The sequence below is a fragment of the Lissotriton helveticus genome, chromosome 4_1 (genome assembly GCF_964261635.1).
Source record: "Lissotriton helveticus chromosome 4_1, aLisHel1.1, whole genome shotgun sequence".
In the NCBI taxonomy this organism is placed as follows: domain Eukaryota; kingdom Metazoa; phylum Chordata; class Amphibia; order Caudata; family Salamandridae; genus Lissotriton; species Lissotriton helveticus.
This window is the reverse complement of record NC_136063.1, coordinates 1607710384-1607725009: the sequence shown is the minus strand read 5'-3', so window position 1 is coordinate 1607725009 and position 14626 is coordinate 1607710384.

Genomic DNA, 14626 nt, shown 5'->3' with positions numbered 1-14626 from the left:
ACATCCACAAGGGCACCCACATATGACCCACCTGCCACCAAGTCACCCCTCTGCATCCTGGACACACACCTACCGCGATCTTACATCAATGTACCGGTCACGTCACCGCAGCGGAGAACACAAGGGAATACATGCACACAATGCAGAAGGCAGGGCCAGTCCCAGTCATGGGCAAGGCATAAAGACCACAGGGCCCCACCTCTTCCCACCACACATTAGCACACCTCATGAAGGCACATGCCATGTGCCCATCCTTTTCACCCCCATGCACGACAAGAAGCCAGGTCAAACCACACCCTGCACCACACAACAAACAACAAGAGAGACAGCCACAGCAGGAGTAGCTGCACAGGAACACACAACACAGTAGCACAGGGCCAGGGAAGCACACACCACAACACCACCACACTCATGGAAACAAACATGAGTACAAGCACCAAATGAACACATCCAAGGAACAAACATACAAATGGGCACACAACCTGCATAGTCACACATACATACCACAGACTGACACACAGACACATAAACACCCCAAATGCCAACAGCAATGGAGCACAACAGATAGGAAACCCAAAGTGGGATGCACACAAATGGAAGGCCATGGAGACACACAACAAGCATGTGCACATCACATGCAAGATAAGGAACACAGAACAACCCCTCAGACCATCAAACAACACATGGCTGCTACAGTCAGTGAAGTCAAACCACAGGCATCACAGTGCAAAAGCACAGGGAGACAGCAAGGCAATCCAGGTATAGGCACAAGAATGAAAGGAAGGCCCGGAAGTGAAACTGGGAACAGCCACACGTGCATACAACCACCTCACAGGAGTACACCAGCAGAACAACACACAGGGCCCATTGACACACTCCATGACTACCAAACACCAGAGGAATGTACACTCATACCTCCCTCACACCAGCAGTAGAGACACCAGTGCCATACACACTGAAGGCTGCCAATACTTGCCAGTCCATACACACACAAACAAACACACACCATGGGTGCAGCCACAAACATCATACACACACAGGGATGCCACAACAAATGTCTGCATCAAAACAACACACAAACACATAACACAATTGTAACACACACAGAACCACAGCAAACACAGACAGACCCTGTTAGAAAAACTGTGGAAAGGCAATGGTAGCAAGACACAACCGGAGTGCACAGCCTCATCACTCAGAAACAATGCACACACAACATACCACAACACACACAAGAAGTGCACCATCACAGAACAACACACCCATATCAAACAAACAACAGATGCCCAGGCAAAAAAACAGAACAAACACTGCAGGAGATCAGGGGATGCCCACCAGGCAATGACAAGGCAACATACACACAGCACTGTACGCACAACAAGCAGTGTGTGCACACCAAGCATAACAGACACACACAGACATGAGTGACACAACATCAACCCACACAACACAAATCAGCACAGCACAAACACAACAGTACACCCAGGAATTGAAGCAATACCGCAATACCACAGCCAATACACATACATACAACACAACAACAACAGATGCACACATCTGGGATACAAAGGTGGAATCAACTTGACTAGAGGGCTGGGCAGCACACACAGCTGAACAGCAGATGAGCAACCATGACTGCCAAACAGCACAAAAACATCACAAATAAACAATTAGGGAAATATTCTGAGTGGCACAAAGCTCCTGGCCAAAGAACTGTATCACACAGCACAATGTCACAAATAAAGTGATGAGGAGGCACACACACACATACAAACCAAGGTGACAGCCGACATTTAAGTGAAGTGTACTGCAGGTCAGTAGTGGATATGGCAGGAATGCACCAAACACAAACAGAGGGAGTCCAGACCCACACTGGGTAAGCATAAGAAGCACACATAGGGGATGGCATTACACCACACACAACATGCCATACTGGAGGCAAAAAGGCACCATGTGCCAGCAATGTATGACAAAACACAACTACAATGGCAATGTGGAGCAGCAGGTCTGCACAGTCTACACAAACAGAATCAAGACACATTGATGATCAACCAAGCACAACACTGACGTGCCAGTCACACACTCTGCACACTCACAAGTGACAAAAACAACAAGTAGGAGTCAGACAGAACTGCACGGACACACCAACACACTGCACAGTGCACAACATACAACTCACACATGTGCATACAACCACATCCACAGGGCTGAACAATCCAAACAACAGGCACTCAACTCCTGGGTGACACATGTGTGCAGTTGACAATGCAGGGGCACACACACATATCAACACTCCCGACAAAGTCACCCCCTTCACACTGCACATTTCTTGACCACCCTAGAGCACACATTGAAAGTAAGTCATGGGACTAGGATGACTGGCCATCACAAGATGACCATACACATACACAGCTGGGCACACATAAAGGAATAACACATATACATGATGACATTGCCCAGCCTGCATGCAAACCTGTGCACAGAATCACACCCTGTGTTGGCAGTATCCCCCAACCTGACATGTGAAGAATGTAGCCAACATTTACAAACCATGAAAATGACAGCTGCATTACAGGTAAAATTGACTTCACAGACTCAACAAGTATCAGTGTCAGAAAGAACTGAAGTCCCTGTCACCCCAGTGAAAAAAGAGTAGACGAGCAAAGACATTGGCAATGGTGAAGTGCCATACAGAGCATGGGGCACAGTCAACCATATGCACACACCAAAAGAACTTTATTCAGTAAGGACACTGACAAAACAGACAACAGGAGTAACTGTCTTTATTCACATATTGCACAGATAGGCACCAACAGCAGAGAAATGCAAGGTACAAAATGCAGAGCATATCCATGAGAATCTGCACACGCAAGGATAAGACAGGAAGCCCAGTGTCCATGGCAAAGTGCAGAGCAAGTACATGAGAGGCTGCACAGGGAATAGTCCAACACAGCAAAGATCAACAAGGCCAGTGTCCACGGGAAAGTACAGAGCGAGTACATGAGAATCTACACAGGCAAGGGCAAAACAGGAAGGCCAGTGGGCAGGGCAAAGTGCAGAGCAAGTACATGAGAGGCTGCACAGGGAATGGTCCAACACAGCAAAGAGCAACAAAGACAGTCTCCAGGCCAAAGTGCAGAGCATGTCCATGAGAATCTGCACAGGCAAGGGTAAAACAGGAAGCCACGTGGCCAGTTCAGGGTGCAGAGTGAGTACATGAGAAGCTGCACAGGGAATAGTCCAACACAGCAAAGAGCAACAAGGCCAGTGTCCAGGGCAAAGTGCAGAGCGAGTACATGAGAGGGTGCACAGGGAGTGTGTCCGAATGTACCCTTCCATGGGTAGCAACACAGGCAGGGGGGTAACAAGGGGCAGTACAGGCCCACCTGTGTGAGAGACAGGTGTGCGAGGGGGAATACCACTCAGACTTGGCTGTCAGGCGGACTGGGAGCTTGCTGTGTGTCAGGGACAGTTGGAGCACTTGACTGGGGAGAGACAGCGGCCCAGGTGAGGTAGTGCTATCAGTGGCTTGGCAAGCCGGAGGGTTGCTTGGACCAGGTGGTGGAGTGGCACATGGAGGTGGAGTCATGCGGATCTGAGATACAGTGTGGCTGGAAGATTGTGGCTGTGTGCCTTTCTACTTCATGGGGATTCAGAATGACTTCCCTGTACTGGGATTAATGGAAATTTTTGTGGACACAACAGGCACATACACCAACAAACCTGCCTCAGGTGCAGACACTGGCACTCCCTCTAGGTATGTGCTGCATCCATCGGAATGCTTCTTCTGGCTTCACCTCTGACCCACCTTCCCATGTTTGCCAGGTGTACCCCCTACAGTGCCCTCCTTCCCCTGCTTCACTGGGCTTGGAATGTGAGTCGAGGGGGTGGGTGAATCTGCCTTCAAGCCCTTCTTAGGTGTACCCTTGCCATGCACCACCTCAGTGGGCACAGAAACTGCATGCCTCACTTTGCGAGATGCTTTAGGGACAGGAGAGTCATTTGCTGGGGATGCCTCTGAGGCATGTGAGCCTGAGGTCTGCTTCTTTGCTTTTTGGGCCTTGCTTTTGCCTGATGGGCTTTTGTCTTTGCATTCTGGGGTGGCTTTGCTCTTCTGTGGGGATGGTGTCTGCTGGCGGGACCGCTTGGGTTGTTTCTGCTGTGTGCTTCGTGAACTGTATTGTGACTGTGACATATGTGAACCTTGGTCACTATCATCAGACGTGGCCACTACCTGAGGGTGGGCAAAAGCCCCGGAGCAGGAATCGGAGTATGTGCCTGTTGAAGTGCAGACGTCACTGTGGAGGACAAAGCCTGGACAGTACGGTGCAGCCCACCCACTTCGGAATGTATGCCCTCCATGTAAGCAACCACCTGGGCTAATTTTTTGTCATGGTCAATGAAGTCATTGAGGAAAGCTGTCTGGCCCACTCAAAGCTGGCACAAAAGTTCCACAGACTCAGCACTGAGGGCAGCAGGGGGGACAGGGGCAGCAGTGTCAGGTGTGAAGGAAACTCGTCCCCTCTTACTGACCCAGACTCGGGCAACACCAGAGTAAGTGGCTGGGAGGGTGGGCACTGGCCACTGTGTGGTTGAAGATGATGCAGAGTCTCCATTCCCTGTGCCCGCAAACACGAATGCATCACCGCTGGCATCAGATGATGTGGTACTTTGCATCTCAGGCTGTGATTCCTCCTGCAGACTCCGGTCCCCCTCTGAGGTGCTGGTGACATCTGTGTCACTGGGCTCCTGTGCAGCTGTAGTGCTAATCTCACCCCAACTGGTGTCCGGCTCCTGTCCCTCCATGACCACTGGTGAATCTGCATGAGAGAGAGAGATGCAGGGTCAGGTTTGTGGCAGCAACAGAACAAACCAATGCAATCAATGCAATACAAAAGAGGACCAAATTGACATGTTGCACACCACACTCTGCAATCACATTGCGACACCTCACTACATAGACCCCAACAGTGCATGTAACCCTGATTCTCTGCCATGACTGAGCCATGTGATGGCCACACAACACAACCTGCCTGTGGCAGTAGTCTACAACAGCTAGGGACATGGTGGGGCACACCACTTGTTGCCACTGACAGACCTAGATGGAACAGGAGAGGGTAACACAGACACCTATTACAACATGACAGTCCAAAATAGCAAAGAGCCCATGCCAACCACCATGTTGTACTCTGGGGACCAAAGACTGGTGCACATTGTTGTCAGATGTCTAGGCCTCAACATTCTGGGTGCATGCAATGGAATCATTGATGAAGTCACACGCAGATTGGGAACACTGCTGTTCACTTCCAATGTGATTCCCCGACTACCCCAATGCTGAAGAACCTTGAAGAGCACAACTCAGTCTGCAATGGGAATGCACAGCATGGAGAATTACCTTTGTAAGAACATTTTGGGCAAATGCATGACAATGGCACCAGCCCAGCAGCCACTTACATGACACTGCACCACTCCACTAACATCACATAGGCCAGCGCTGGTACATGCCCTTTACACATGCAGCTCTCCCAGCCAAAGTCACCCTCCACAAATACTCACCCCAGCCTTGCTGCTGATGCTCCTTCAGACGTGCATCCTGCTCAGGCTGAGTCACCGCCAAGATGTGGCCCATCAGTGGTGTCATGCTGCGCCATGCCAACTCCCCAGTGCGAGGAAGCAGCCCCAAGGTCATCTCTGCCACATTCTTTGCCAGCCGGCTGATGTCGTCCCACCTCTTTTGGCAGTGGGTGCGCCGTCGGTTGGAGACCCCCAGAGCTCGCACCTTTGCTGCAATGGCCCTCCACACGGCCTTACACTGGTGTACCTTGAGCTGCAGGCATGGTAGAGAAGAGGGGCAAATGATCAGTGACACAGTGGGATGTACCGACATCTACCAGTATAGGAGCAAGATGCAAACTCATTACAAATTCTACGATATGTCCATCCTACACTAGGGTACACCTCACATGGGACATGTGCATGGGATTACCTGATGTGATTGCATTCAGTTGTGAGGGGGAACACAGTCCCTGCACATCTCACACACATGCAGATGCCAGCACTGAAACTCCTATGTGACTTGGACACATCTCCAGTCCTTTGCATGTCTGGGCACCACATTCATCGCATATCAACCTGTGTCTGGGGGTGGACTCATTGTGTCCAAGACTGCGCAGCACTCAATGTCCCTGCCCTGTGAATCTATGAGTATGTCATGTGTGTGGCATTGAGGGACATGGGCTCACAAACAAAAAATACCTCAACACAAGGCCAATCGTGTGCAATCTACAGGGCTGAGATGGTGCATAGCTGGAGTGCAATGTGAATAAAACTAGTAAGGACACAGTTAGTGAAGTGATGTGACCGTCTTGGTGGGCGAGCACTTTTCTGACCATCTGGGCTCACACTGAGATGGACAACAGGGGCACACACAGCCATTCAGCCAAGCAATCACTGTCCTGGCACCTGCATGACCAACATACTGCGTCACTGTATGGTTGACAATGCAACACACTTCACTTATACCTACAATTGCAGGAAGGAAAACCTGTGACATTGGGACACACACTCCTTCCCCCTGGAGACAGCATGTTTGTCATATGCTGGATCAGTCCAACTACATGTATGCCCCCGCCCTACTCCTCCGCTTTTGATTACTTACCATTACATGTGGGGCACCACACAGCCTTGGGTACTGTGTGAGCACCTCGTCCATAGGACATCCAGCTCCTCGCTTGTGACTGGCACAGATCTTCTCTGTCCTTGCCATCCCTGTGGACATGGAACAACTGTGGTAGAATTGGGTGGAAAGGGGTCTCAGGCAGCAGTCCCTGGAGGCAGCAGCAGATGAGGGGTCTCAGGCAGCAGTCCCTGGGGGCAGCAGCAGATGAGGGATCTCAGGCAGCAGTCCCTGGAGGCAGCATCAGATGAGGGGTCTCAGGCAGCAGTACCTGGAGGCAGCAGCAGCAGGTCAGAGGTCTCTGGAAGCAGGCTCTGTGAGCAGTGGAAATGTGAGGCTCCCTCCCACAAATATATAGTCTCCTGGGGTTGTTTCAAATGTGCCAAGCTGCAGCAATTGGTAGCCCAGGTCTGCTTCATTCAAAAGGATCCAATGACTGCCTCCGCGGTGGTGGAGCACGCCTACCGCGATTTTCAAAATTGCATCATGCCACCGCAATCATCTTTCCCATTGGCTCTAGGGCATGCTTCAGGGCGGTGATACAACGCTGGGGCCAGGCGGTAGCTACCGTGAATTGGGGGCCATACAATGACATGAGGCACCGCAATTTGTGTGGCGGAGCATGCCAACCACCATTTGGGTATGTCTCCATGCCAATGACTACCGCACCTGTGTGAATGGGGGGTACCGGTGACATACCGCCGGAGACAGGCGGTAGCTACCGCAAATTGGGGGCCATACAATGGCATTAGGCACCACGATTTGTGTGACGGAGCATGCCAACCGCCATTTGGGCATGTCTCCATGCCAATGACTACCGCACCTGTGTGAATGGGGGGTGCCGGTGACAAACTGCCGGGGACAGGCAGTAGCTACTGCAAATTGGGGGCCATACAATGACATGAGGCACCGCGATTTGTGTGGCGGAGTATGCCAACCACCATTTGGGCATGTGTCCATGCCAATGACTACCACACCTGTGTAAATGGAGGGTGCCGGTGACACACCGCCGGGGACAGGCGGTAGCTACCACGATTTGGGGGCCATACAATGGCAATGGCCATCTGGCACACATTAACAGTGCACAGTGGCCACATGGTCAAGGGAACATCATTGTGCACACAATGCCAATGTTCCATTGACTCCACTGGTGAGTACACATCGATTGTTTGTGTATGTGTGTCTGTAGGCGTGGGATTAGGGACGACCGTGACACCAAGTTGAGGGGTTAACGATGGCTTTATTTTTATCACCCTGGTAGGTTTAGACATTAAAGTCTTTCTGTTCCTCAGAGTCAGTCTTTCACGGGCAAACGCACTGGGGTCCGTGGCGGTGGTCTGTTTTCTCCTTTCCTTGGTCGTGGAAGGGGTTAAGGTGGTTCTGCCGTGGCTTCGGAAGATGGACGGCTCTCCGTGGCTTCAGGCTCCGGTGCATGTAAGGGAACCAACAGAAAAGGGAGCCGTTAGGGTTCAGTCCTCAATGAGGTCGCACCAGGGGGGTCCGGGGGATGTGAGGGAAACCCAGTGTACAGTGCCGCTTCACTCTACAGTGCTCTCGGTGCTCGTGAAGGGGAGGGGAAAAATAGGTAGACGAAGGGGTGGGTAGGGATGCGCGGAAGGGGAAGGAACACAACACAGGGTAGGTACGAACTGGGGCTGTACACGATCTACACGTTCTCACTTCGCCTCCCCAACCAAGCCGCCCAACGCCGCCGTACCTGTGACAGCCACACTCCTCCCTCGGGAGCGTGGCACGGCGGTCCGCAGGGTCGTTGGCCTCCTGGCTTCTCTCCGTTCCTTCCGGGTTGGTCGTCTGGGCTGGGCTTCTTCACGCTCTTCTCCTCGCTCTTCTCCTCGCCGCCTCCGTACTCCGTTCCGCTCACTTCCGCCTTTCTCTCCTCCTCCTCCGGGGTGCTTGCACACCCGACATACAGGACTTCCCGGCTTTTCTCCAATCCCGTCGCCCTTACGTCACTCTGGGGCAGGTCCTCCTTATTCTCAGCATACGCCCAGTTAAAGGAGCCGCTGATGTTATCTTCTTCTTCCGGATAGCACCGTCCTTCGTTCCGCTGACCTGGCTGAAAAGAAGGAGTCGGTGGATGGTCAGCATTGCGAGGGTCCCACCAGTCATGTATGGCAGGCGCACCCACCACGTTACACTCCTCCCCCCCTGGATTCTCCCGTTTGGGGGGAATCGGCATCCGGGAAAGGAAGTCTGCGTTCCCATTGTCCCTTCCTTTCCTGTGTATCACTGTGAAAGAGAATGGTTGCAGAAACAGAAACCACCTTAGGATCCTTGCATTCTGTGACCTGTTTTTCTGCATCCATTGCAGTGGGGCATGGTCTGAGAAGAGAACGAAGGCCTTGCCTTCCAAGTAGTAACGCAGTTTGTCGACTGCCCAGCGGATGGCCAGGCACTCCTTTTCCACCGTGGGATATTTACGTTCCCTTGGGTGTAGTTTCCGACTCACAAACAGTATGGGGTGTTCCACACCATCCTCACCATCCTGGGACAACACTGCACCAATACCGCAATCGGATGCATCAGTAGCAAGGAAAAATGTTTTTTCGAAATTCGGGGGTATGAGGACCGGACTGGTAGTCATAGCAGTCTTTAGCGCCTGAAAGGCGGTTTGGGCTATTTCGGTGGGAGGCATCGGTAGGGAGTTTTTGACGTTTTTCTGGAGTAGGTCAGTCAGGGGACTGGACAGGGCAGCAAAGTCCTTAACGAAGCGTCGATAATACCCAATTAGGCCTAGAAACGCTCGTAGTTCCCTTTTTGTAGATGGAAAGGGGGTCTGGGTGATGGCTTTAATTTTCTCCTCTTGTGGGGCTATCACTCCTTCCCCAAGCATGAATCCAAGGTATTTCACCTTGGGGAAAGCAGCTCTTGATTTTCGTGCGTTCACGTGCAACCCCGCTTCCTGTAGAGCCTTCAAAACATTGGCCAGGTGTCCTAGGTGTTCCTCCCATGTGGTACTAAAAATGACTATATCATCCAGATATACGGAACTATATCGGACATGGGGAGCTAACACCTTGTTCATAAGCCTTTGAAAGGTGGCAGGGGCACCGTGCAGTCCAAAAGGGAGTACATTAAATTCAAAGAGTCCATCCTCTGTTGCGAAGGCGGTTTTGTGCCTGTCCTCCTCCCTCAATGGGACCTGCCAATAACCCTTGGTAAGGTCAAGGGTAGTGATGAAACGAGCCTCCCCTATCCGTTCGATCAATTCGTCCACCCGTGGTATGGGGAACGCATCGAAGGACGAGATAGCATTCAAAGCACGGAAGTCCATACAAAAACGGGTGGACCCGTCAGGTTTCGGGACCATGACTATGGGAGAAGCCCAGTTGCTCCTGGAAGGTCGTATTACCCCCAGGTGTAGCATGTCCTGTACCTCCCTCCTCACATCTGCCCTTTTTGCCGCCGGTATGCGGTATGCCCTTTGTTTCACTACCTGTCCTTCCTTGGTTTTGATCCGGTGCTCTGCTAAATGTGTACATCCCGGGGTGTCCGAGAATATAGCAGAAAAAGGGCTCAACGTTTGGAACAGTTCCTTTCTTTCTGCTTCCTTCAGCTCGGTGTTTACCGGGAGATCCCCCAAGGTGGTGGTTGGGACGCTGGAGGGTAACACCAGATGTGCGGTTCTAGGAGGTGGTCCTAGCCACCGTTTGAGATGGTTTATGTGGAAAGTTTGTCTTCGAGAGGGAGACATTTGTAGCTGGTAGGTTGTTTTCCCATAGGTGTCTAGAACTTTGTATGGACCCTTCCATTCACTTTTAAACTTTTGTGTTGAAGAAGGAAGGAGTACAAGGGCCCAGTCCCCTACTACTAGGGTTCTCCACTTCTTGCCCTTGTCATAATATTGCTTCTGGACTCGCTGGGTTTTTTCCAGGTTTGAATACGCTAAGTCTCTGAGCTTTCCCAGTCTGGACCTCAGTTGTTGAGTATACTCCAGAAGACTCCTTTGTTCGGCCGCCTCCTCCCTCTCCCAGGCTTCCCTTGTGATTTCAAGGAGGGATCTTGGTTGCCGTCCATAGAGGAGCTCAAAAGGTGAAAACCCTAGACTGCTCTGTACTTGGGCTCTCACTACGTACAGGGCTAGGGGCAACATCCTATCCCAATCCTTGTTTTCCGCGCTCAACAATTTTTTTAGAGTGGTTTTTAGAGTCCTGTTGTACCTCTCCACGAGGCCGTCCGTTTGAGGATGGTAGGCGGACGTTCTGATGTGGTGGAGGTCCAGCAACTTGCACACCTCCCCCATCATCCGAGAAACAAACGGGGTACCTTGATCCGTTAGGATCTCACGTGGAAACCCCACCCTGGAAAACAGCTCTACTAGTTTTTCCGCTACGTTCTTTGTGGTCGGTGCACTGAGAGCAAAGGCCTCAGGGAACCGTGTATTGTAATCCACCACCACTAGAGCGTATGTATGCCCTCTGGTGGTCCGGGGTAAGGGACCGATGAGATCCATCCCTACTCTATCCCATGGGTTGCCGATAATCGGCAGAGGTTGTAGGGGTACCGCTGGGGGTCGTGTCAGGTTCTTTTTCTGACAGACTTCACACTGCTTGCAGTATGTCTCCGCCTCTTTGTATATCCCGGGCCAGAAGAATAAGCGTACTATGTTCTGGGTTGTTTTTTCTGCCCCACTGTGTCCGGCCGTAAGGTGAGTGTGGGCGTAAAACAGGATCTGTTCCCTGAACTCTTTTGGTACGACTAGCTGGGATGGATCGCCCGCTTTCCCTTCTCGGTACAGTAAGTCGTTCACTATCCTGAACCTGGGGAACCCCTGGGTAGGGGTACTTTGCGCGACATGAGCCGCTTCCCACGCATTCAGTAGGGTAGGGTCGTTAGATTGCGCAAACTTAAAACCCCTATCCAAAACCCATGGTTCGACCGACAGGTATGCTTCGGCCGGGTGGTCTTCAAGTTCCCGTTTGAAAAGGGACAAAAAATCAGGGTTATCCACTCCCAATATGAGTTCTTCGGGCAAGGACTCCACCACCCCCACCTTCACCAAACAGGGCTCTCTACCTATCGGGTGTATGGTTATGTGGGCTAGAGGATACGACTTAACGTCACCGTGTACGCATCTAATATGCACGGTGTCCTTCCGGCCTATCTGGTCAGGACGTAACAGTTTCCCCTGTATTACCGATTGCCGGCACCCTGAATCTAGGAGGGCCTTTACTTGTTTGTGATTTATCCGTACCTGTACGTAAAATGAAGGACCCATTTCGGCCGAGTACATCACGGCTTTAGGTATGTAGCCGACCTCCATAGGTTCCTCGGTGCTTCTTCGATGGGAGCACATTCGGGCTATGTGTCCCCACTCTCCGCACTCATAGCATTGGGGCCCTCTCATGGGGGAAGGTCCTTCCTGTCGATATTGTCGGGGTTTAGGAGGTTCGGGGACTGGTTTCTTTTTCTCCGGTTTGGCAGTACTCGGGTTCGGCTTGCCGCTCTTGTCCATATCCCATGTAAAAGACCTGGGAGCTGCCCTATTGTAATTGGAGGCCATCTCAATGGCTTGTGCGGCCGTTAATCCCGGATGCTGTCTGAGCCATCTTTGGGTGCCATATGGCAGTACCTCCATGAACTGTTCAAGGATAACACTGGTCATTATGTCTTCCTTGGTATGGATGTCGGGTCTCAGCCATTTCTCTGCCGCCATTTTCACCCTCAGGTACATGGTTTTGGGGTTCTCACCGGTGATTCCTTTCTCTTTTCGGAAACGGAGCCTGTATGCCTCCGCATCCATGCCTAGATGGTCTAAAATCACTGCCTTGATGTCGACATATGAGGTCGTACCGGAATGGTTGGCCACTTGATATGCGGCCTGGGCTTCTCCTGTCAACAAGGGAGCCAGGAAGAACGGCCATTTCTCCTCAGGCCACCCACATGCCCTCGCCGCCCGCTCAAAGTTCAGCAGAAATGCGTCCGGATCTTCCCCAGTCACATATTTCTGCAGGGCCACTCCCGAGGGGTGATGTCCTCCTAGTCGGGGTACCGCTGCGCTTGGGGCCTGTACAACTTTATGGAGATTGTCCATCTGTTGTGTCATGGACGTTCTGAACAACTCTCTGTCGGCATCCGCCGTGTTGATTTGCTGACCTATTGCCCATTCCAGTTTTTGTTGCCCGTCTATGAGGGTCTGGATTACTTGTTCCATTGCCATGGTCGGTTCTGTGGAGGTGGATCCCTCTTCTGACACCAGTGTAGGCGTGGGATTAGGGACGACCGTGACACCAAGTTGAGGGGTTAACGATGGCTTTATTTTTATCACCCTGGTAGGTTTAGACATTAAAGTCTTTCTGTTCCTCAGAGTCAGTCTTTCACGGGCAAACGCACTGGGGTCCGTGGCGGTGGTCTGTTTTCTCCTTTCCTTGGTCGTGGAAGGGGTTAAGGTGGTTCTGCCGTGGCTTCGGAAGATGGACGGCTCTCCGTGGCTTCAGGCTCCGGTGCATGTAAGGGAACCAACAGAAAAGGGAGCCGTTAGGGTTCAGTCCTCAATGAGGTCGCACCAGGGGGGTCCGGGGGATGTGAGGGAAACCCAGTGTACAGTGCCGCTTCACTCTACAGTGCTCTCGGTGCTCGTGAAGGGGAGGGGAAAAATAGGTAGACGAAGGGGTGGGTAGGGATGCGCGGAAGGGGAAGGAACACAACACAGGGTAGGTACGAACTGGGGCTGTACACGATCTACACGTTCTCACTTCGCCTCCCCAACCAAGCCGCCCAACGCCGCCGTACCTGTGACAGCCACACTCCTCCCTCGGGAGCGTGGCACGGCGGTCCGCAGGGTCGTTGGCCTCCTGGCTTCTCTCCGTTCCTTCCGGGTTGGTCGTCTGGGCTGGGCTTCTTCACGCTCTTCTCCTCGCTCTTCTCCTCGCCGCCTCCGTACTCCGTTCCGCTCACTTCCGCCTTTCTCTCCTCCTCCTCCGGGGTGCTTGCACACCCGACATACAGGACTTCCCGGCTTTTCTCCAATCCCGTCGCCCTTACGTCACTCTGGGGCAGGTCCTCCTTATTCTCAGCATACGCCCAGTTAAAGGAGCCGCTGATGTTATCTTCTTCTTCCGGATAGCACCGTCCTTCGTTCCGCTGACCTGGCTGAAAAGAAGGAGTCGGTGGATGGTCAGCATTGCGAGGGTCCCACCAGTCATGTATGGCAGGCGCACCCACCACGTTACAGTGTCATAGATTGGTCTGTACTCCCTCACATGTCACTTATGAATTTGATGGTCGGTGAGGCAGGACTGTGTTGTAGTGGACTCTACAATGTGTACACATGTCAATGTGTTGAGTTGCAGTGATAATCACAGCAATGCTGGTCTCACTCTATGATGTAGTCACTTGCATTATGTCTGCTCATACACACAATTGTCAGTTCTGCGCCAACTGTGGTCATTGTGTTGTGGATGTGTGCCAGGTAAAAAATTATGCATTAAGGTGTGACAGGTACAGCAGCTAAGTATGAGCCAGTGGTGTTGATATGTTACACAGTTGCTGGATGCCATGCTCCGACGCGTGCACATGTGAAATGTGACCATATCATAATGTGCATTCACATTGACCTATGTGGTGTTTGAGGTACTTGTGTATTGTAATTAGAGAAGTGTGCCCTTTGTGTAGCTCAGACGTCCACACATGTAAGGTGGTGTGTCACTCAATTATTTGTTTTCGCTGTATCATCCAGGACATAATATGCTGTGCACATCTCATGATGTATTGCACTGACATGTGTCCACTTTCATCCCAACTAGGAGGAGGCCAAATCTGCTTTGTCACTTGACAGTACTGGAGGATATGGAGGATGTGGCGATTATCCGCAAATTCCATCTTGATAGAGCCACCCTGAAAACACTTTGTGATATGTTGGAGCCCCACCTGCAGCCTCGCGGGACATATCCAACAGCTGTCACCCCAACTTATAAAGTGATGGCAGCC